The sequence below is a fragment of the Rhipicephalus microplus genome, chromosome 2 (genome assembly GCF_043290135.1).
Source record: "Rhipicephalus microplus isolate Deutch F79 chromosome 2, USDA_Rmic, whole genome shotgun sequence".
Classification (NCBI taxonomy): Eukaryota; Metazoa; Arthropoda; class Arachnida; order Ixodida; family Ixodidae; genus Rhipicephalus; species Rhipicephalus microplus.
The window spans coordinates 13,860,063-13,882,172 of record NC_134701.1 but is presented as its reverse complement, the minus strand read 5'-3'; the positions used below and the strand labels follow the sequence as shown (position 1 = coordinate 13,882,172).

Sequence of the window (22,110 nt, the reverse complement as noted above, 5' to 3'; positions counted from 1 at the left end):
ATGTAGCCGACGAAGATGTCTTGTGCATCTCGTGAAAACGCAGCACCATGTCCGTCGGTAAAACTCTTATCAGGATTTCCCGAAGCACGGAGCAATAAGTTGTCGAGTTTGTGCCAAGCGCCTTGAGGCTTCGAATATGAACCTGTACCTTGTCGTAAAGTTGCCTCAGCTTACGAACGTCTCCTGACGACGACATAGGCTTTAGATCCAGCAAACCTTGCAAATGGTCGTGCACTATGATCTGTTCCTCTCCGAAACGCTTCTTTGAAATTTCAATAGCATCTTTATAGCACTCTTCGGTAGCTTGTAATCCTGACATGGCCGACGCGGCCGCTCCGGTAACCACACTGTTCAAGTAGTTGAACTTGTCAGCTGTGCTTAACTTGCTGTTGTTGTGGACTGCCGATGTAAACTGCGTCCAAAATCTCGGCCATAGTCTGTGGTTACCATCAAATTTTACGAGTTCTGGTTGGGGAAGCTCGCTTTTGCCAGATGATAACGGGTGAACGTTCGTAAGTCAAATGCCTTAAGGACATTCCTTAAGCTGATTCCTCCACAGCTGAAGCTCTTAAATTTATTATGGGTACCTGGACATTGCGGGTTAGAGTTAAATGAAATGGTGGACTCGTTAGCTCGAATGGCAATAAATGGCCCAATACTTTATGTGCTTCCGGTGTTGTCCACTACAACGGCGATAAAATATCGAAAAATTTTCACTCAGGGCTGATGCCTTGGAATCAGTAGCAGCATGCCCTGAATTTAGACATTTGAAATATCGATGGAACTTCCACTGGTGTCATACCAGACAACTGGAGGTCATGCTAACAAGATTGCGATGTCGTGTGCCCCTTATAAATCTATATTCACACAGAGCTAGTCTGGGAATACCTCCCCTATGCAACTTTTATTTATTTTTATTTATTTATCGGTACATTAAGGGTCCCGAGGGACTCTACATGAGGGGTGGGCATCATAAGTAAAGAGAAAACAATAAACAATATAACAATAAACATCAATAGGACTAAAATACAAAATCTAGATACAACACGCACAGATCTGGAACTGATAGACCGTTCTTATTGCCATGTCGCCAATACAGTCTATTAGGAAAACGTCTCCTTGTCATCCCATTTGCTAACCTTGGGCTGCCCTTCATCATTGAGAATATATTCTCCTTTGGTGCGTCGGTTCTGGGCTACAGCCACAGAAATGCCTTTATACCGTTTGCAGTTACCTTCATGAAAGAAAATGAATGCACCTCTAGATTCCTATTAGTGTATTGGCTGTTATTGAAACGGTGTGTTGAACAAGCAGGTGTTGACTCGGCGAACAAGAGATTTATTTAGCGCAAGGGCTAACTGAATGCAAGCCTGCGATCACAGCACGTTTTCTTCTTCATTTTCTACTCGAGCTCCATGTCCACTGCCCTCGTTACAATTACCCCCGGGTGACGAGGGAGCCATCCTGGCGACCTAAAGACAGGTGTACACAGAAGGGTCATGGTATGGCTTGATCCGAGAGATTTCTCGTCCCCAACGGTGCTGGTCCGGAGATGCGTCCAGCTGCTCGACAAGGTAGTTGAAAGGAGATGTTTGGCGTACAACTTGATATGGACCATGGTATATGGACTAAAGCTTGTGGGATAGTCCCGGAGGAGTAGAAGAAATCCACAGCCACACCAGTGAGTGCGAAGCAAAGCTCGTGGGCGTGGTAGACGCGTCGTGGCGATGTTTTTGGCGCGTCTGGTCGTGTGACAAGAACGCACGAGCAAGCTTTAGACATTCCTCAGCGTGTTCTGCTGCTCGTGAAACATTTGTCAACTCTGAAGGGTCCGGTCGATGAGGAAGAATGGTATCCATTGTTGATGATGACTGGCGTCCATAAACAAGAAAGAAAGGCGAAAATTCAGTCGTGCTTTGCGTTGCAGTGTTGTAGGCATAATATCACAAAAGGCAGTATGCTATCCCAATTGGACTGGTCGGATGAAGCGTACATGGCCAGCATATCTCCAACTGTACGATTAAAAACTCTGTCATCCCATTAGTTAGCGGGTGATAGGCTGTGGTAGTGCGGTGTAAGGTGCCACACTCGTTCAACAACGCTTTGATGCCATTGGAGAGAAAAACGCCGTCGCCTAATAACTCCCGAGGTGCTCCATGCCTTAAAACAAGGTTTTGCAGTATAAAACATGCAACGTCTTTTGCGGTAGCAGAAGGTAACGCAGCTGTTTCAGCGTACCTCGTTGGGTGGTCGATAGCGACAATGGCCCAGCGGTTGCTACTCGAAGTATAGAAAAGCGGACCGTAAAGGTCGATTCCGACACGATCGAAAGCTCGTGTTGGACATAGCAACAGCAGCAAGGGACCTGTGGCATGCTGAGTGGGCATTTTGCGTCACTGGCACGTAAGACAAGACCTTACGTAACGGCAAACCAAACGGTACATACCACGCCAGTAGTACCGCAGCTGCAAGCGAGTTTATGTTTTAACGCACCAGCATGGCCACATTGCGGATCATCGTGGAACGTGGCGCAGATGTCCGAGCGCAGATGTCAGGGAGTGACGAGCAACCACTTACGGCCGATCGAGCTGTAGTTTTGGCGGTAAAGCAGGTTTTATTTATTTATTTATTTATTTATTTATTTATTTATTTATTTATTTATTTATTTATTTATTTATTTATTTATTTACAGTATACTGCGATCACAAAGACCCATGCAGGTGGGAAAATATACAGTTTCAAGTTTACAAGCACAAATAGAGCCGTAAGGCACACAAGCTCACAGAAAAGAAAAACAAAACAATCTTACGGCATATCTAGAAGTATTACCAGCACAGCCTGTCAGGATAAAATAATAATACAGTTCTAAGGAGAGTGACTCACACTATAAGAAGTGTAAAAGTAAACAAAAAAGAACACTTCTTGGAATACGTCGGGTGCGTAAATTATGAAGTAACACTGCATCATTAATTGAACACTGCATCATTAATTGAACACTGAAGTAACACTGCATCATTAATACGTCGGGTGCGTCAGTTTGAAGTAGCATTGCATCAATAAAACACATACTGAAAAAAAACGACGAAATGCAAAAGTGAAAGCCATGAACATTCACTGGTTTACTGCACTTACAAATCAATAAGTAGCGCACTTTAAAATGCACTTGCAGATTTTAAATAAACAATATTTTCAGGCAGTGAATTCCAATCATAAATGGTTCGCGGAAAAAAAAAAGTACTTAAAAAGATTAGTGCGCGTTTGATAAGGAAGTAGATTATGTGCATGTCGATTTCTTAATGTACGTCACAAAAATGGCTGAATAATTAAGTCCGTTGTGATAAAGCATAAATAAAAATTTAAGTCTTGATATTTTCCTGCGCCGCTCTAAGGTTGGAATCTTATTTGCCAGCATTAAAGTTGATAGTGAATCTGTTCTCTTATATTTGTTTAATATGAAGCGTACTGCCCGCCTCTGTACCATCTCGAGCCTAAGCTTATCTTTTTTGTAGTGGGGATCCCAAATTACGCTAGTGTATTCAACTTTAGGCAAAACATAAGTTTTGTAGGCGAGAAGCTTAACATCGGGGGGCGCGTTTTTCAGTCTGTGCCTAAGTAGGCTAAGTTTGCAAGTAGCTGCTGTACGGATTTTTTCAATGTGGGACCACCATGTCAGTTTTTTGGAGATCGTCAATCCCAAATATTTGTACTCAGTGGCTTCTGTGACGGTGTCATTATTAATTTTATACGTATATAACAATGGTTGTCTTTTATTTCTTACGCATAGCAGTACAGTTTTCTCGAAATTCAGGGACATTGACCACGTTGTGCTCCATTCGTGGATTTTTTATAGACTAGAGTTCAAAGAAATTTGATCATTTTTGCGTGTTACCTTTTTGAAAATCAAACAATCATCGGCAAACAGCCTAGTTTGCACATCAGGACACACAGCCGCGGTTATATCGTTCACATACATGAGAAAAAGAATTGGACCCAAGACGCTTCCTTGAGGCACACCAGACGTAACTGGCAAGCGCGTGGAAGAGTATCCATCAACATTAACAAACTGAGTTCGATGGGATAAGTACTGTTTTATCCAATTTATAATAAAAGATGGTAGGCCAAATCTTTGAAGTTTGTTTAGAAGTTTACTGTGGGATACACGGTCGAAGGCTTTTCTGAAATCCAAAAAGATTAAATCAATCTGACCGGCCAAATTGAGGGTTAAAGCAACCTCGTGAATAGTGGTATTAAGCTGTGTGATTGTTGAAAGGTTTTTACGAAACCCATGTTGGTGATCAGATAGCAACCTATTGTGTTCAAGAAAATCGGTTATGGAATGTACGAGTATGTGTTCAAGTATTTTGCAGCAGGAAGACATCAGGAATATCAGGCGATAGTTTTCTTTTGTTAAAGCGGTCTCCTTTTTTGTGAACTGCCACTACCCAGGCGACACGCCAATCATCTGGAATAATGGCTAGCTTCAAACAGGAACGATAAATCGCACTGAAAATGTATGACACTGGCTCGGCATACCGGCGCAAAAAAGCATTAGGAATGTTGTCTGAGCCACCTGAAGATCTTTCTTTAAGGTTCAGTAAGAGAGAAAAGACATCTTCTACAGATATAAAGTTATCGTCAAAATCTTGCTGCTTTCGGCTGGAGAGAATACATAATAGAAGTATTAATTCAACACGTCAGCTATGCCACTAGGTTCCGTTATAAAAACATCCGCTTATTTTATTTTGTCTATTTGTTCAGATTTTGAGCCAAGAAGAGGCCAGAACTTTTGAGGATTTCTTTTAATAAAAGTAGGCAAAGTAACCTCCAAATACTTGTTTTTTTTGCGCAAGACAGCCCACGGTGTAATTCTTCTCGAAGTTTACGCAGCGATTCATTATTGGTGGCCTTTTTTTTCTTTGCTCGTTTAAGCTTGCGCTTCAAATGAATAATGTTTCTATTAACCCAGGGGTTGTGTCGATCTGGCTGCATACGCATCATAGGAACGAAATTTCCAATGCACTTTTGAACAGTTGCTTTAAACTTATTCCACAAAGTAATACCATCATGGTCACGCAAACTATCTGGTAGTTCCCACAGCTCGTCGAGAATAGTGTCATCGTTCGCCTGATGGAAGTTTTTGACAGTTTTACTCTTTAGCCGAGTTTTCACGCAGTTATTTAGGGTGCAAGAAAAAAGAGCTAACTTATGGTCTAATATACCATCCTCTACACGAACAGCTTAATCAGCAATGCTTCTGCTGACAAATACAAGATCTAGAATTGCGCCGCCTTCTAAAGATTCACGGGTGGTGTCATGAACAACTTGAACCAAGTCGCTTGTCAGCATTATGTCTTGTAATGTGTTGTCGAGCAAGTGAAACGTGGTGGTGCAAGCCCAATTGATTGATGGCAGATTAAAATCCCCAGCCATAATTACTGTTCCGCAAACGTTCGTCGTCGTGTAATCTGATAAAGACATCAAGAATTCCGGGGGTGAAGACGGAGGTCTGTAGACCGCACACAGTGTAAGTGCATGTCCCCAGCAGTTTATCTTTAAAAAAAGACTTTCATGATTTTCTACTTGCAGTAGTAATGTAGCTGATAGTGTGTTTTTCAATATAACTGCGACGCCACCTCCCCGCGTCGTGCGATCACGACGGAAAATATAGTGCGATTTGTCAACTATTACTTCGTCTGGCACGCCATCATGTAGCCAAGTTTCCGTTATTATCGTGATTTGGGGATCGTGGCTGAGAAGGAGGCACTCGATTTCCTTTGTTTTGTTCACTATGCTACGAGCATTAAGATTAAGTATTCTAAGACATTTCACCTCCCGCATGCATGGTTTCATAAAGCATTTGACCTTGTGTTCTGGCTGATTTTCACCGATTTGCTCCTTGCATCTGCGCTATCGCGCGTGATTGCCTTCGGTGCAAGAACTGCTCGATGGTTTCTGTCTTCGTCCCACACGTAAAGTACGCCATCTACTTTTAGTTTGTCATGAATAAGAGTCACCTTCTTGCTGTTTATCCTGTCTTCTTTCCCGGACTGCCACAGAAGCCGTCGCTTATGTCCTGTCGAAGAACTGTAGTCATTACTAATCGATATATTAGTGCCTTTCAATTTTCTTGCATTCCGCCTTATGGTCTCCTTTTCCGTGAAGTCTAGGAAATTGACTATGGCTGGCCTATTTTGGTGACTCCTTCCATGAAGGTGAACTCTCGCCACCGATTTGCTATTGGTTATCTCGAATAACGAAGTGTTGTATTTGACGGCGAAGCGTCCTGGAAACTGGAGCGAGCGTCTGGTTTGAGAGAAAGTCCAGAAGGGAAAAAATCTAAGCGCTTTTTCGTTGTTCGGAAGGAATGTTCTAAATGCTAATGGCCAAGGCAACACCGGTGGAGATAGGCGAGCCGACAGGCTCTGAAGCCAACGGCGAACGTGAGAGGGCATCGGCGTCGACAAGCTTCCGGCCAGAACGGTAGATAACACGGATATCGAATTTCTGTAACTGCAATGCCCGACGAGCGAGCCGATCATAAAGATCTTTTAGTGAAGATAACCAGCAAAGCGCATAGTGGTCTGTCACAATGTCAAACGGATGTCCATATAAATAAGGTCAAAATTTCCCGATTGCCAAAATAATGGCAAGGCACTCCTTTTCAGTTACACTGTCATTCTTCTCGGCTTTACTGAGGGTTCGGATGGCATAGTCAACAATGTACTCGTCAAAGCCATCCTTGCAGCCACAGAATCCGAGCAACACGAATACATAACGTGAAAGGATAGCCGTGATTCCATACAAACACTAGATATCACACAGGCTCAAGAAAATCGGAAAACGTGTTGGAGTTAGTGTCCTGTTCTCGACACGGTTCAAATTAATCAGCCTCACCAAATCTACAAACCTCTGAAAACGCAGTCGTCAACGGAATGCAGAGTTCAACATAGAAACAGGTTTGCGGCCTGCTCCCGGGACGTTGTCTATAGGACCCCCCTTTCATGCGGTGCTTGTTATGTCGGAACGACCGGAAGGTGTCTGAACGATCGGCTGAGGGAGCACGCTAACAATCTCAGAAACGGGAAAGATAGTTTTCTCGCTCAGCACGGCAGTTAGTGCGATTGTGTGCCCCTTTTCAAGGACACAGCGACGCTGTACAAGCACGGAGATGGGCGCACCCGAGTCGTAGTCGAGGCCGCGCAGATGGCACGCGAACAGGTGGCTTGTATTAGCAAGCCATTCATGGCTTTGTCCGAGAAGGAACTCAGGTTCCCTGACGGTTTCGGTGCTGGCAAGTAGTTATATTATCTACCTTTCTGTTTCGTTTTCTATTAGATTTTTCTTTGCCGTTTTTTTCGATGCTTTTGTTTTTTGTTTTTTTTGTTTTTTGTCTTTGTTTTTCTTTTACTCATGTTCTGCTCTTTGTGCCATATGGTTTTTATCACATGATTACTGTCTCCTCTATATATTTTCGTGCTCTGCGCAATAAACTCAGTTGGAAGTTAGCGCTCGTGTCTTTCGTGTCCTTCTTGTCTCGGTGTCGTCGTTTTGATGTCGCGCTATAAGTATCGCCAGCTTAGAAGCCATTTCTAATGCTCGCTAACAGGTTCAAATAAAGTTATGAAACCCTGGAATGATCTACTTGGTTTGGTTCATGATTACAGTGTGTCTGACTTTTTGTAGGTACTTGTTCTAATTCTCTCATTTTTACCGGACTTCAATTAGGAGATAGTGATATTTGTTTACGTTGGCACATATAATGTGTTAATATTGTTTCAATGCTTTCATATTGTATCTATGTACATAATTCCTTCAGGTACCATGCATTCGGCTGGATTATTTGAAAATAAATAAATATACCATCCCAAAGGGTTCCACGCAGTGCTCGGTTCCAATCTTTATGACTGATATCGGTTGCATCATGAAGTGTCGGGTGTGGTTTATTGCATTGGAGAACATTTTGGCAGCAGGCAACGTTCAAAAGTTTTCCGCACAGGGTACAGTCGCAGTATTATGACTGATATCTGTGACATCATGAAGAGGTGTGTGTGATTTGTGTATTTAGTGAATATTTTGACTACAGACAACGTGTAGACGTCTTCCATACAAGATTCAGTAGCAATCTTTTGAGCAATATCTCTCACATCATGAAGTGTCAGGGTTAGTTGCGTTATAGCATATCCCGACTACAGACTATGCCCAAAAGCATCCTATGCAGTGTTGGGTTCCTATCTTATGACCGATATCTGTTGCATCATTAGGAGCCAGGTGTGCTTTCCTGCATTAGAATATTTTTTTTAAAACACACATCATCAAAAGGCTTCTAAGTAGGAATCAATCGCAGTCTTATGACCTGAATCTGTGACGTCAAGAAGTGTCAAGTGTGGTTTATTGCATTGGAGAACATTTTGACTGCAGACAACGTTCAAAAGCCTTCCGCGGAGGGTTAAGTTGCAATCTTATGATCGGTATCTTTGACATCACGAAGTGTAGGGTGTGGTTTGTCGCTTTAAATAATATTTAGACTACTGACCATCAAAAGCCTTTTATACAGGGTTCAGTGGCAATCTTATGATCAAAATCTGTGACTTCATAAAGTGCTGGGTGTGATTTGTGTGTTTAGAGAATATTTCGACTACAGAGAACGTGCAGAAGTGTTTCATACAGGATTCAGTTGTAGTCTTCTGAGCAATATCTGTCACATGATGAAGTTTCAGGCAGAGTTAGTTGCGTTAGAGCACTTTTCGACTACAAACTATGCTCAAAAGCATTCGAAGCAATGTTTGCTTCTTATCTTATGACCAATATCTGTTACATCATCAGGAGCCAAGAGTGCTTTCTTGCATTAGAGGATATTTCTAATACACTTATCATCAAAAGCCTTGCATACAGGGTTAAGTTTCAGCCTCATGAACAATATCTGTGACATCACGAAATATTTGGTGCGGTTTGTCGCTTTAGAGAATGTTTTGACTACAGACAACGTCCAGAAGTCTTTCATACAGAGTTCAGTTGGTACAGTATTGCGATAAATATATGTCACATCATGGAGTGTCAGGCACAGTTACCTGGGTCAAGGCATGTTTCACCTACAAAAAAATGCTCAGAAGTATTCTACGCAGTTATTATATCGTGACCAATATATGTTGCATTATTAAGAGCTAGGTGTGGTTTGATGCATTAAAGGATATTTCTACCACAGACAACACCCGAAAGCCCTTTATATAGGCTCTATTGTAGTCTTATGACCAAAATCTGATACATCATGAAGTTTTGGGAGTGATTGTTGAGTCAATGAGAGCTGTAAGTTATGAAGTGTAAACGTAATGAATGTACCAGGATATTCACAATAATAAAATTTTGTAGTGTAGGTATAGCAACCTAGTGATTAATACACCTTGTTTTTTTATAAACCTGATTTATACACAGAATTAGGGGGTGAGCACCTCTTAGTCACCGAGGAGAGGGGTGTGCAATGTCAGCTCCATAGGTAGGGGGCGCTAAGGCAGCCCCTACATTGACATAATAAGAAGGATGATACTGCGGCAAACATCCCCCCCCCCCCCGCCCTTTAGGATGAACCCTGCGCACGCCTATGGTAGACGTATGGTATCCTAGACGTTAATGTTTGTTCGCGGGAGTGGCGCACGCACGGATGTTGATTTCTGGTGCATATTACTGTAATTAATTTGCTCATTCCGAAGTCAACTACTTATAATATAGTCAAAACTGTCGCGGGTGAAGCACTATCAATATTTTAACGCGCAATCATAATTTCGGCATCGTACAAACCCGCTCCAGTTCAGAACGTGCCGTTCAGTGCTGAACTAGGACAGTTTTAGGCCAAAAGATCAAGCAACACTGTGCATCGCCTTGTGTTAGAGTGTACTAGAATTGTTGAGTGGCGTGACCAAGCCTCGCCACCTGATCCCTTCCGCAGCGGCGGCACTGCAGTCGAATACTGCTGAAGAGCCGCGCGCCACGTGCAGGAACTGCTATGCGCTTCGGCTCTCCATCGCGCTTTCTTGATGCAGGTCTCTTCGTGCCTGCGCATCATTGATTTCTAGCACATAATGTCATAGCCTTTGAAGTATGACACGCAAATCTACAAAGTTGAGCTCCATAAAAGCCCTTGTGAGCGATTGAAAATTATTAAGAAAGGGCGTGTCTTATACTGATTCCTTCTGTTGTAAATCTTTCCTCGTTGGTTAGGCATCTACATAATTCACAATAATGAGCCCAATTATTTAAAATTAGTTGTGCTCAGTAAACTGTGAGAATAACAAAGAAATACCGTGTCAAACACACACAGAACCAGGAATTCATAAGAGTGGTGAGGAAGGGACTCTGAACCCCTTACACTACGAAATGTTTTCGTAATTTACCTTTTCAAGGTATAATAAAATATTGACACTCATTCACAGCGACCACCCATTGCCAAAGTTAATCTTTCTGCTGCACCCCCTCCATCAAAAAAAAAAATCTGAGTAGCCTTGCACCGAACGTTTACAGTTGGTGAAGCTGAATATAGCGTGTCACTGTACAAATTCGCAGTGTTAATTTCGTCTTAAAAGTAGTACAAGTAAAAGTAGTACAAGTTAAAAGTAGTAGCACGGCAGACCATCGACGAACATGTGGCTCAAACCATTTTGCTACCTCGTGCAGGTCCTTGTTCATGGTCTGTCCGGATCAACGCTTCTGCAACTACCGAAGACTAAAGCAATGGACCAGGCATATCTGCCTGACTTCGCCACGTGCACTTCGTTTCCAACTACGTCACTGCTGTCGCGACACTGCTGGTTCGACACCTCACCTTCGCTGTTTTGGGACGCGTCACTCGTGCCGCCACTTATAATAAGTGCAGATTCCAATGAACATATATCTACTTGATGTTTCGCCATTCTCATGTTGATTAATCTTTCATGTCTTATTTTTAGTGTTCCTTTTTTGTATTTCAATTCTTTTTTTTGTATTTCAAGTATCTTGCGGGGGTATAGGCAAATGTTTACGCGCATGCAATGTGTTCTTACTTCTGTTATTTCTTTCTGACGTTGTTTTCATTGATTATGTTTTTCGTAATTCTTCAGTGTACATCTTACTTAGTTGTGACTTTCTCCTTTCATTTTTTTTTCGTGATTGCTGTTCATGTATATATACATATACATATATATATATATATATATATATATATATATATATATATATATATATATATATATATATATATATATATATATATATATATATATACACTAATATTCATGTATTTGCCCTCCTGCTTGGACCAAATAGGGTCTGCAGTATTGTATAAATAAAAAAATAATAAAATAGGTCTAACACGTGGGTCGACTGGGACCTCCTTCATAAGACCCGCGCAGAACGGCCTTCTTCCCATACCCCACCGAGCCTCGAGACGTGGACGGCCCAGCTCAAAGCTGATGTAAACAAGACAACGAAAACTATCAGCACGGACCTTCCAACCGAAAAGATGGACAGTCGTCTCGCCCACCTACTAGAGGCCAAACGGTCTCTATTGGCCCAGTGGAAGGGCCAGCGTCTTAATCAGAGGTTACGCAAACGCATATCTCAGCTGAACAAGACCATGATGGATCACTGCCGCATCCTTTCAAAACAGCAGTGGGACGAAATTTGTAATTCGATTGATGGTCAGGTTCGAAATGGCAAAACGTGGAACTTACTCAAACACCTCCTCAATGAAACCAACACCCGCACAAATCAGCGTCATTCGATCGTGAAGATACTTCATCAGGCTAAACGGACAGTGTCATCGGAAGATGTTGTCAAGAACCTCGTGGAAAAATATCTCCCGCTTCCCACGGGCCCTGTGACCCCTCACCCTGATTACTCTGGCAGCGACAACACTAACTTAGATGCCGACTTCTCTATTGAAGATGTGCGCCGAGCTCTGCATGAGCTCAATGGCCGCTCAGCCCCTGGCCCCGATGGCATCACCAACAAGCTCCTACGCAGCCTGGACGATTCCTCCGTCACTTACCTCACTGGCACTATCAACGAGATACGGAAAAAGGGTGAGATGCACGATGCTTGGAAACTAGCTCAAACGGTTCTCATACCCAAACCGGGAAAGGCGCCGAGCCTACATAACCTACGCCCCATATCTCTCACGTCCTGCGTGGACAAAGTGGCTGAGAACATCGTCCTCAACAGGGTTGGTCGATACCTCGAAGATAACGACTACATCCCGCACCACATGATTGGCTTCTGACCAGGGTTATCCACTCAAGACGCCATGTTACTCCTAAAGCATCGAATTCTAGATGGCGGAAACACTCTGGACACTCGTTCAATACTTGGTCTCGATTTAGAAAATGCATTCGATACAATAACGCAATCGTCAATCTTGAAGCGATCGCAGCCCTCAGCCTAGGTCATCGATTTTACTACTTTATCCGCTCTTTTCACACTCGACGCAGAGCCGTCCTCCGCGTAGGAGACCTAGTGTCGGAAGAAGTGGAGCTCAGACAGCGGGGCACTCCTCAGGGATCCGTCCTCTCACCCACGCTCTTCAACCTCGTGATGATCGCGCTTTCCGAACGACTTTCAAAAATAGACGGACTAAATCACACTATCTATGCGGATGATGTAACCATATGGTGCTCCACAGGGTCGGATGGCTTCATTGAGTCTGCCCTGCAAGAGGCTATCGACACCACCGAGTCTTACCTCGACCACACCGGTCTCAGGTGCTCACCTGCGAAGTCGGAGCTGTTATATATTTGCCCAAACGCCGGGGTGCCAAGCCCAAGGGTGGAAACCTCTGGCGGAATGCAATATTCCCCTCCACACCAGAGATGGTCGTACTATACCCAGGGTAGACACCATCAAGGTCCTCGGCATGATCATCGAGTCCCGCGGAACCAACACCCAAACAGTACACAAGCTCAGGACTAAGACTGAGAATGCCGTACGACTCGTACGTAGAGTAGCCAACAGGCGCCATGGCCTCAAAGAAGACAACCTGCTGCGTCTCGTACACGCGTTTGTTTTGTGCCATTTTACCTACGTTGCCGCTATACACAAGTGGCTACGTGCTGAGCGCGATCAACTCAATGCGCTTATTCGCAAGGTGGTCAAACGAGCCCTTGGCCTCCCTATCACCACTCCAACGTACAAACTCCTCGAGCTTGGCGTACATAACACGCTAGAAGAGATCGCCGAAGCTCGGGAACGTGTGCAATTGACCCGACTCACTACCACCCAGGCGGGCCGCCATATTCTGCGCGAGCTCGGCTCCTTCTCCTCGAGGGCCAGGGACCCCCCAGAGTTGACTCTAGTTCCGCGTGAAATCCGCGACCTTATCACGATCACTCCCATACCACGAAATGTACACCCCGAATACAACAGAGGCAGGCGCCATGCGTGGGTGACCGCCATTCTCAAGCGCATAGACATGGAAGCGGACAACGTCTCGTTCGTGGACGCCGCTGCCTACCGCAACCACCAAGCCTTCGCCGCGGTCGCGGTATCATCCGCGCAGCAGACTCTTAACTCAGCCACAATCCTCACCCGAAAACCCGAAGTAGCGGAGCAAGTAGCTATAGCTATAGCTATGCTCGACAGCAAACGGGACTTCATCTACAGCGACTCCAGGCTGGCCATCAAAGCCTTCGAACGCGGAGTCATCTCCGACCAGGCGTTACGTATCCTGCGCAATGCGGACCCGAGTGCCCTGAAGCACCACACTGTCATCTGGTTCCCCGCCCATCTCGGCCAGGTGCCGGGTGCCCTATCCAACCTCAACGAGATCGCCCATGATGCAGCGCGCGCACTTACCGACCGCACTGCCACAGGGCAACCTCATCTTGCTGGGTTAGATACCAATCGGGATGCATCAATTACGTACAATGAAATTACAAAGCACTTTTACTTGTAACGCCGCATTTTTCCACCCCCACATTCGAAACTTAACCGACTGCAGGCATTACCCTATGCCTATTACAGACACACTTGTACCCAAACCATGCCACGCTTCACGTTTATTATCCCGATGCATACCCCAGCGACACATGCCCATCATGTGGACACACAGCGACACTTCCACACATGCTCTGGGAGGGTAGAACAACTCCTCCCGACTCTACCTCAAGCAAGTGGGAGAGGTCCTTCAGGAGCTCACTTCCCGCCGACCAGCAATGGGCCGTCCAGCAGGCCCACGAAGCGGCCGCCAGGTACTCCTTGTCAGTCCCTACGTGGGAAACGCCCGCTACGCGCTAAGCGCGTCCTGCAGGACTGAAATAAAGTTTTTTCATTCCATTCAAAATAAGTCTAACGTGGTCGGACGAGAAATGCACAGCCTAAAAATAGTAGCTGGACATTGCATGGATAATGGTAATGGGGTGGTGACGTGTGACCTAAATGCGTGTACTTGTGAATATATATATATATATATATATATATATATATAAAAGGGAAAAAAGTGTATACCTAAGGGCTCGTTTTTCCGTGTTTTAACACAATATTAATGAGATCTAACAGACAATAATGCCAAGAAGTTATTAGAACCAATGGAATGTAAATAAAAAGAAAGAAAAGTGGATGAAAAAATAACCAGCGTGAGCAGGTTAACTAAAAATTTTTCGTCCACTTTTCTTTCTTCTTATTTACATTCCAATTGATTGATATGTGGGGTTTAACGTCCCAAAACCACTATATGATTATGAGAGATGCCGTAGTGGAGGGCTCCGGAAATTTAGACCACCTGGGGTTCTTTAACGTGCACCCAAATTTGAGCACACGGGCCTACAACATTTCCGCCTCCATCGAAAATGCAGCCGCCACAGCCGGGATTCGAACCCGCGCAGTTATTTACATTCCATTGGTTCTAATAACTTCCCGTGTACATTCCTTGGCATTACTGTCTGTTAGATCTCACATATATATATATATATATATATATATATATATATATATATATATATATATATATATATATATATATATATATATATATATATATATATATATATTTAAAATAAGGAGGAGGAAGAAAGTTTAAGTGGAAAGACAGGGAGGTTAGCCAGTTTTTAGACCGGCTGGCTACCCTGGGCTGGGGAAAGGGGTGAGGGGAATGAAAGATGTTAAAAAGAAATGTTGCGAAGAGAAAGAGAAATTACAAAAAAAATTGCGACAGAGGAAAGGCAACATCAAAGAGTATAAGACACTAAAGTCTGTCTCTGAAGCCAGTTGTCCGCTAAAAGCGCAGCAAAGCTTTCAAAGCCTTTTGGGCTGAAGATGGGCTCGGCCAATGACCCAGAATCCTTTGTTCCGACAAAGGGCGATCGTCTAGTCTATCCAGCGCTGCAGTGAGTTCTTGTCTTTGCGCGTTGAAATGGGTGCACTTACACAGAAGGTGCGCGATGGTGTCTTCGCAACTGCAGTAAGTGCATGTAGGAGAGCTGGCCATCCCAATGAGATAAGAGTATGCGTTCGTGAAGGCCCCTCCAAGCCACAGGCGGCATAGAAGAGTCTCCTCAGCTCAAGATATCCTTTGGGGAAGACGAAGCTGCAGGTCGGGATCCAAGTTATGCAGGCGTGCGTTTGTGAAGTCTGTTGAGTTCCACTCTACCAGTGTGAGGTCACGTGCAAGCGAACGAAGTCTTGTAGCTGCGTCGGTTCTTGAGAACTGAATGGCTGTGTATTGGGTACCATCGTGGACAGATCTAGCGGCCTCATCTGCGCGGTCATTGCCATATATACCGCACTGACCTGGTATCCACTGATACACTATGTTGTGCTGTTTTTCGATTGCTTGGTGATGAAGAAGCTTTATTTCAGCTACTAACTGTTCATTAGGTCCATGGCGAAAGAGTGACATAAGACATTGAAGAGATGCCTTCGTGTCCGAGAAGATAGACCAAATTCCCGAAGGTTCTTTCACTATAAAATCCAGAGCTGCACGTATGGCCGCAAGTTCTGCAGCTGTCGACGACGTCAAATGCGATGTCATGAATTTAAGTGTGATGTGCCTCGCGGAAATAACCACCGCCCCTGCATAGCTTACTGAAGCCACCGAGCCATCCGTGTAAATGTGAAGGCGTCCGTTGTGCTTCTCTTGCAAGAAAAGTAATGTGGCCTGTTTCAGGGCTAGATGCGACGAATTTTTCTTATTCTGGATGCCAGGAATTGTAAGAAGGGCTTTGAGTGGGTGTAGGCACCATAATGGTATCGGCGGCTGTGCTGCATGCGTGAAGTGCAATGGAAGCACTGCGCAATGCAGAGCTACAGTTGCGCTGAACGCTGAGTGGGAAAGAAGTGTATACCTAAGGGCTCCTTTTTCCGTGTTTTAACACAATATTAGACAGTAATGCCAAGGAATGTACAGAGGAATTTATTAAAACCAATGGAATGTAAATAAGAAGAAAGAAAAGTGAATGAAAAAAAAAACCAGCCGTGATCAGGAAAAAAACCCACGACCTTCGAACAACGCGTTCGATGCTCTAACCACTGAGCTACCACAGCGGCCTTCCCTCCATCCACTTTTTTGGGTTTATATGTGAATTTAGAAGTAGGAGTGACAGTCAGCGTCATCTATAAGCCAAGCGACGAGTGTGAAAACACTCTTTTATGCGCATGTTTGGCGTCACGTAGCACGTGAACTTATTATGAGCGGGCAGCTGATTAATAGTCCCTCGTACACAACCTAATTACACCAAGTCTGCCAGTGCGACACCCTCGTTTAATCAAATATATTGTAACGAACAAATACAGTGCCGGAAGCTGAAACAGCTATTTATTAATGGCGAACTTGTGCCCGTCAACTAAATACACAAAGGTTGGGAGCTCACTGGTCAAAACCTCGTCAACTTCTCTTGCGTTCAAAAGTGTTGTGGCTCGGGCGAGTTGGTTATCCATGAACTTAGCTTCTATTAGCGCGGCACATATGAAAAGGAAAGAGGAAAGAATACAGAGACGTCAAGACAGGTAGGCGCTAAACTTCCAACTGTTTATTTCATGCACTTGACACCCATCTTATACATGCGTAGAAACACGACTCATCTTGCACGTGGTGACATCCCAAGAAACGTCATTTCCTTATCTGTCAAAGCAATCGAAGGTGAACTCACACACAAGTTCCCCATTTTTTCTATTGCCTCGGCTTCTTTGATCTCACGTGTCAGCTGATTGCGAGACCGGCTGATAACGGTGCAGCTATACAGATCAGGGGAGCACCCACACCCCTTGCAGTGCGCCGCCAAGAACCCTCCCGCTGAAAGTTTATTTCTCGCGTTGTAAGCATGTTCCCGCAGTCTATCATTAAGACACCGCTTAGTCTGTCCTATGTAATATCTTCCACACGATAACAAGAACACGTACACAACGCAACACACACAATCTACATATCTAACCTGATGTTTCTTATCACATACTAAGCGAATAGAACTAATTGGGCAGGTCAACTTGCAAAGCTCCCCTAGTTTTTTGGGGGCTGAAAACACCACACGTACGTGAGCCCGCTGGGCTACCTTCTTCAAGTTATGAGAGACAGTATGCATATATGGGATTACGCCTATTCTGCTACCCGAACACTCCAACACTTGTTGCCTATCTTTCTGTGAAGCTTTGAGGATACGCTCAGCTACAGAGACCTGCAGCAGAACAGGGTACCCTGCTTCGGTGAGACGCTTACTCTGAGTCATGAAACTGTGTGCCATTTTGTGATGACACGATTTTGCTAGGGCGTTTTTAAAACACAAGTTTGCGATTCCTCTCTTTATAAGCTTAGAGTGCGCCGAGACAAAAGAAAGCAGAGGCTTATTTGCCCGTGGCTCATACGACCAGCAAGTGTGATTTCCTAGAAAAAACAACCGGATATCCAAAAACCGCAGAGAGGCACCTTGGGGGAGCTCGCAAGTAATATCAAGGGGTGCGAGACATTCCTTAATCGCTGGTAATACTTCTTCAACCTTCGCTTCTAGGTCAACTGGTGTACAGTCCATCAAAAACAGGAAATCATCGACAAAACGAAAAGATTTGCACACTGGAGTGTCGTCTAACGTTGAGGACAAGGAAGTGCTAAGGCTGGATAAAAACAGATCACTAAGAATGGGTGCTATGCACGAGCCGATGCATACACCGTTTTTTTGCAAATACAACGCGTTGTCCCATGAGATAAAAGTAGAGGAAAGGTAAAAAGATAAAAGTTCTAAAAAGTGACTCAACGATAATGAAGCTTCATTTTGAAAGCGCGTGACACCGTAATCATCTATGGCATGTTCAATAGCAGACAACAGAGCACCATGAGGTATCGAGTAATACAAGTCTTTTATGTCCACCGAGAAGGCTTGGTAACTGTCATGTGTGTGGTTATTCAAGAATTCAATTACCTGATCGGAGTTCCTAATCAAGAAAGGATCATTAACGGGTAAACAAGCAAGCTTGGCTTGAAGAAACAAAGCGACTGACTTTTGCCATGTGTCATTTTCTGAAATAATTACCCTCAACGGGACGTCTGGTTTGTGGGTCTTAGCGCTGAAGAGAACTTCAAGGTGACCTCGTCTGCTGTCATTGACACTTTTCTTTAGCTTATCAAGATTCAGCCTACTACACAGTTTCTTGGCCTGCGCCTTAACTTTTGTCGGAACGACCTGATCATGCACTTTGAAAACACTGGAGATGGCTTCCTTCGCCTTAGCACAAAACGTGGCTGCAGGCAAAACAGCAAAACCACCTTCCTTGTCGGCAGGCAACACACACAAGGAATTGCTTGTCAGATACTCCGAAACACGTTTTACAGAGTGTTTTGGACGCGGCATACGATTACGTGAAATAACATCTACACCTTCAGATACAACGCGGGACGCTTCCTCCTCAGGGACGAGTTTAGCAAGCTGTCTCACCATGGACAACAGTTCTTCCGGTGGCCTCCTCTTTTCGACCGCGAACTTCGGACCCAGTGAGAGCGCATCGTGGACGAACCCTGGAAGGTTCAGCTGCGAAGCCCCATGAACAGGGCTTCTCTGAGTCGGTCTCTTTCCCGGTAGACGGCTCCGGAGCTGCTTCAGATGACGCTGCCACAGCCACTCCGTTCTCTGGTCGACAAACCGTGAGAACGCACGAATCCTTCCAAGTGCACCCACAGGATCACTGGTGCAGCGCAAGCTCGTGGTCAGAGCCTGTCGGTAGAGCCGCACTTGGCGGTACAGCTCCGAACGTAGGATCTTGCAGATCCTAGACGAGTGTCCTGGTGACGGAACGAAGCCTCCTGAGAGGTGAACTATTTCTTGCGGTATTATTTTGCGACGAGTGCAGAACGCAAGAGAGCGTGCTTTACACACCGTTTCTGCTATTAGCGAAACGATTGCATGAGGGTCACGAAGTGCGTAGAAGAACGGGCCCGTTGAACAAGAAATAAAGTTCAAAAGTGTTGTGGCTCGGGCGAGTTGGTTATCCATGAACTTAGCTTCTATTAGCGCGGCACATATGAAAAGGAAAGAGGAAAGAATACAGAGACGTCAAGACAGGTAGGCGCTAAACTTCCAACTGTTTATTTCATGCACTTGACACCCATCTTATACATGCGTAGAAACACGACTCATCTTGCACGTGGTGACATCCCAAGAAACGTCATTTCCTTATCTGTCAAAGCAATCGAAGGTGAACTCACACACAAGTTCCCCATTTTTTCTATTGCCTCGGCTTCTTTGATCTCACGTGTCAGCTGATTGCGAGACCGGCTGATAACGGTGCAGCTATACAGATCAGGGGAGCACCCACACCCCTTGCAGTGCGCCGCCAAGAACCCTCCCGCTGAAAGTTTATTTCTCGCGTTGTAAGCATGTTCCCGCAGTCTATCATTAAGACACCGCTTAGTCTGTCCTATGTAATATCTTCCACACGATAACAAGAACACGTACACAACGCAACACACACAATCTACATATCTAACCTGATGTTTCTTATCACATACTAAGCGAATAGAACTAATTGGGCAGGTCAACTTGCAAAGCTCCCCTAGTTTTTTGGGGGCTGAAAACACCACACGTACGTGAGCCCGCTGGGCTACCTTCTTCAAGTTATGAGAGACAGTATGCATATATGGGATTACGCCTATTCTGCTACCCGAACACTCCAACACTTGTTGCCTATCTTTCTGTGAAGCTTTGAGGATACGCTCAGCTACAGAGACCTGCAGCAGAACAGGGTACCCTGCTTCGGTGAGACGCTTACTCTGAGTCATGAAACTGTGTGCCATTTTGTGATGACACGATTTTGCTAGGGCGTTTTTAAAACACAAGTTTGCGATTCCTCTCTTTATAAGCTTAGAGTGCGCCGAGACAAAAGAAAGCAGAGGCTTATTTGCCCGTGGCTCATACGACCAGCAAGTGTGATTTCCTAGAAAAAACAACCGGATATCCAAAAACCGCAGAGAGGCACCTTGGGGGAGCTCGCAAGTAGAGCTCGAGAGGCACCTTGGGGGAGCTCGCATGATAGACTGCGGGAACATGCTTACAACGCGAGAAATAAACTTTCAGCGGGAGGGTTCTTGGCGGCGCACTGCAAGGGGTGTGGGTGCTCCCCTGATCTGTATAGCTGCACCGTTATCAGCCGGTCTCGCAATCAGCTGACACGTGAGATCAAAGAAGCCGAGGCAATAGAAAAAATGGGGAACTTGTGTGTGAGTTCACCTTCGATTGCTTTGACAGATAAGGAAATGACGTTTCTTGGGATGTCACCACGTGCAAGATGAGTCGTGTTTCTACGCATGTATAAGATGGGTGTCAAGTGCATGAAATAAACAGTTGGAAGTTTAGCGCCTACCTGTCTTGACGTCTCTGTATTCTTTCCTCTTTCCTTTTCATATGTGCCGCGCTAATAGAAGCTAAGTTCTCTTGCGTCTTGCCTTGAGCTGTCCTCAAAAAACCGCCAGCGTTCCTTGTCCAGCGCGTGATGTGGTGACCCGTGCAGCCAGCGTTGCATGGCGCGTTTGTAGCTTGGCGCGTTTGGCTTGTCCGTTGGTGTGGCAGAATTCAAAGTAACGGGAAGCGGCGCAGGACTTCGGCAGGTGCCTAACAACATGCGTCATGACACGCTTCTAATATTTATGCTCGCAGTGATGATGGTACAGGAAGCAGAAACGTCTCACCGGTGTTTACGAAGCTGCGCTTGTATAGGACGTTGTTCCGGAGGACATAGGATGTCAAACCGCGGATGAAAACTCGTGGTACCTCAATGTGGTGACCCTCCAAGTATTGGATAAGCGGGCGTAGTTCCGGGTCCTCTCGCTGAAGACGAGTCATCTCCGACACATTCAGATCTCCAAGAAATGGGATGTCTTGTTCTTGGTCAGATGATGGAGACTCAACAGGTGCGCGAAACAGGCAATCCGCGTCATTGTGCTTGAGACCAGACTTGTAGACCACAGTGATGTCGTGTTCCTGCAGACGCAGGCTCCATCTAGCAAACCTTACTGAAGGGTCCTTGTTGTTTGCCAGCCAACACAATGAATGATGATCACTGATTGCTCGAAACGGTCTGCCGTAGAGGTATGGGCGAAACTTGCTGATGGTCCATATAACTGCGAGACACTCTTTCTCTGTCGCTGAGTGATTAGATTCAGCATTTGATAGAGTGCGGCTCGCGTAAGCAATGACCTTTTCTTCTCCATTCTGCCACTGAACGAGGATGGCACCGAGGCCAACGTTACTCGCGTCGGTATGTATGTCTGTATCGGCCTCTTCGTCAAAATGGGCAAGTATTGGAGGAGACTGCAAACGGCGTCGCAACTCTGAGAAAGCCGCTTCTTGTTCGTCCCGCCAAGAGAATGGTACACTTTCTTTTGTTAGCCATGTCAAAGGCTCAGCGACCTTAGCAAAGTTTTCAACAAAGCGTCTGTAGTAGGCACATAGTCCCAGGAATCGTCTGACGGCCTTTTTGTCTTGCGGTTTCGGAAAATTTTCAACTGCTGCAATCTTTTCCGGGTCGGGGCGGACGCCTTCCGCACTAACTATGTGCCCGAGGAACCGAAGCTGACGAAATCCAAAGTGACACTTTTGCGGTTTGATGGTCAGTGCTGCCACCCGAATGGCATCCAATACTATTCTCAGTCGGTGGATGTGCTGCTCGAATGTG

General features: G+C 45.1%; 1 protein-coding gene and 1 long non-coding RNA gene across 3 annotated transcripts in view; one reads left to right on the top strand and one right to left on the bottom strand.

Moving 5' to 3' along the window:
* Window positions 1–11,131, top strand: part of LOC142795972 (uncharacterized) — a 105,406-nt gene extending 94,275 nt beyond the window's left edge. For both annotated transcript variants that reach the window (XR_012893459.1, XR_012893454.1), the window contains exon 3: window positions 10,666–11,131. This is a non-coding gene — a long non-coding RNA (uncharacterized LOC142795972). The remainder of the gene's footprint in view (window positions 1–10,665) is intronic.
* Window positions 1–22,110, bottom strand: part of LOC119169944 (adenylate cyclase type 3) — a 1,227,834-nt gene that overhangs the window by 992,626 nt on the left and 213,098 nt on the right. The window lies entirely within an intron of this gene.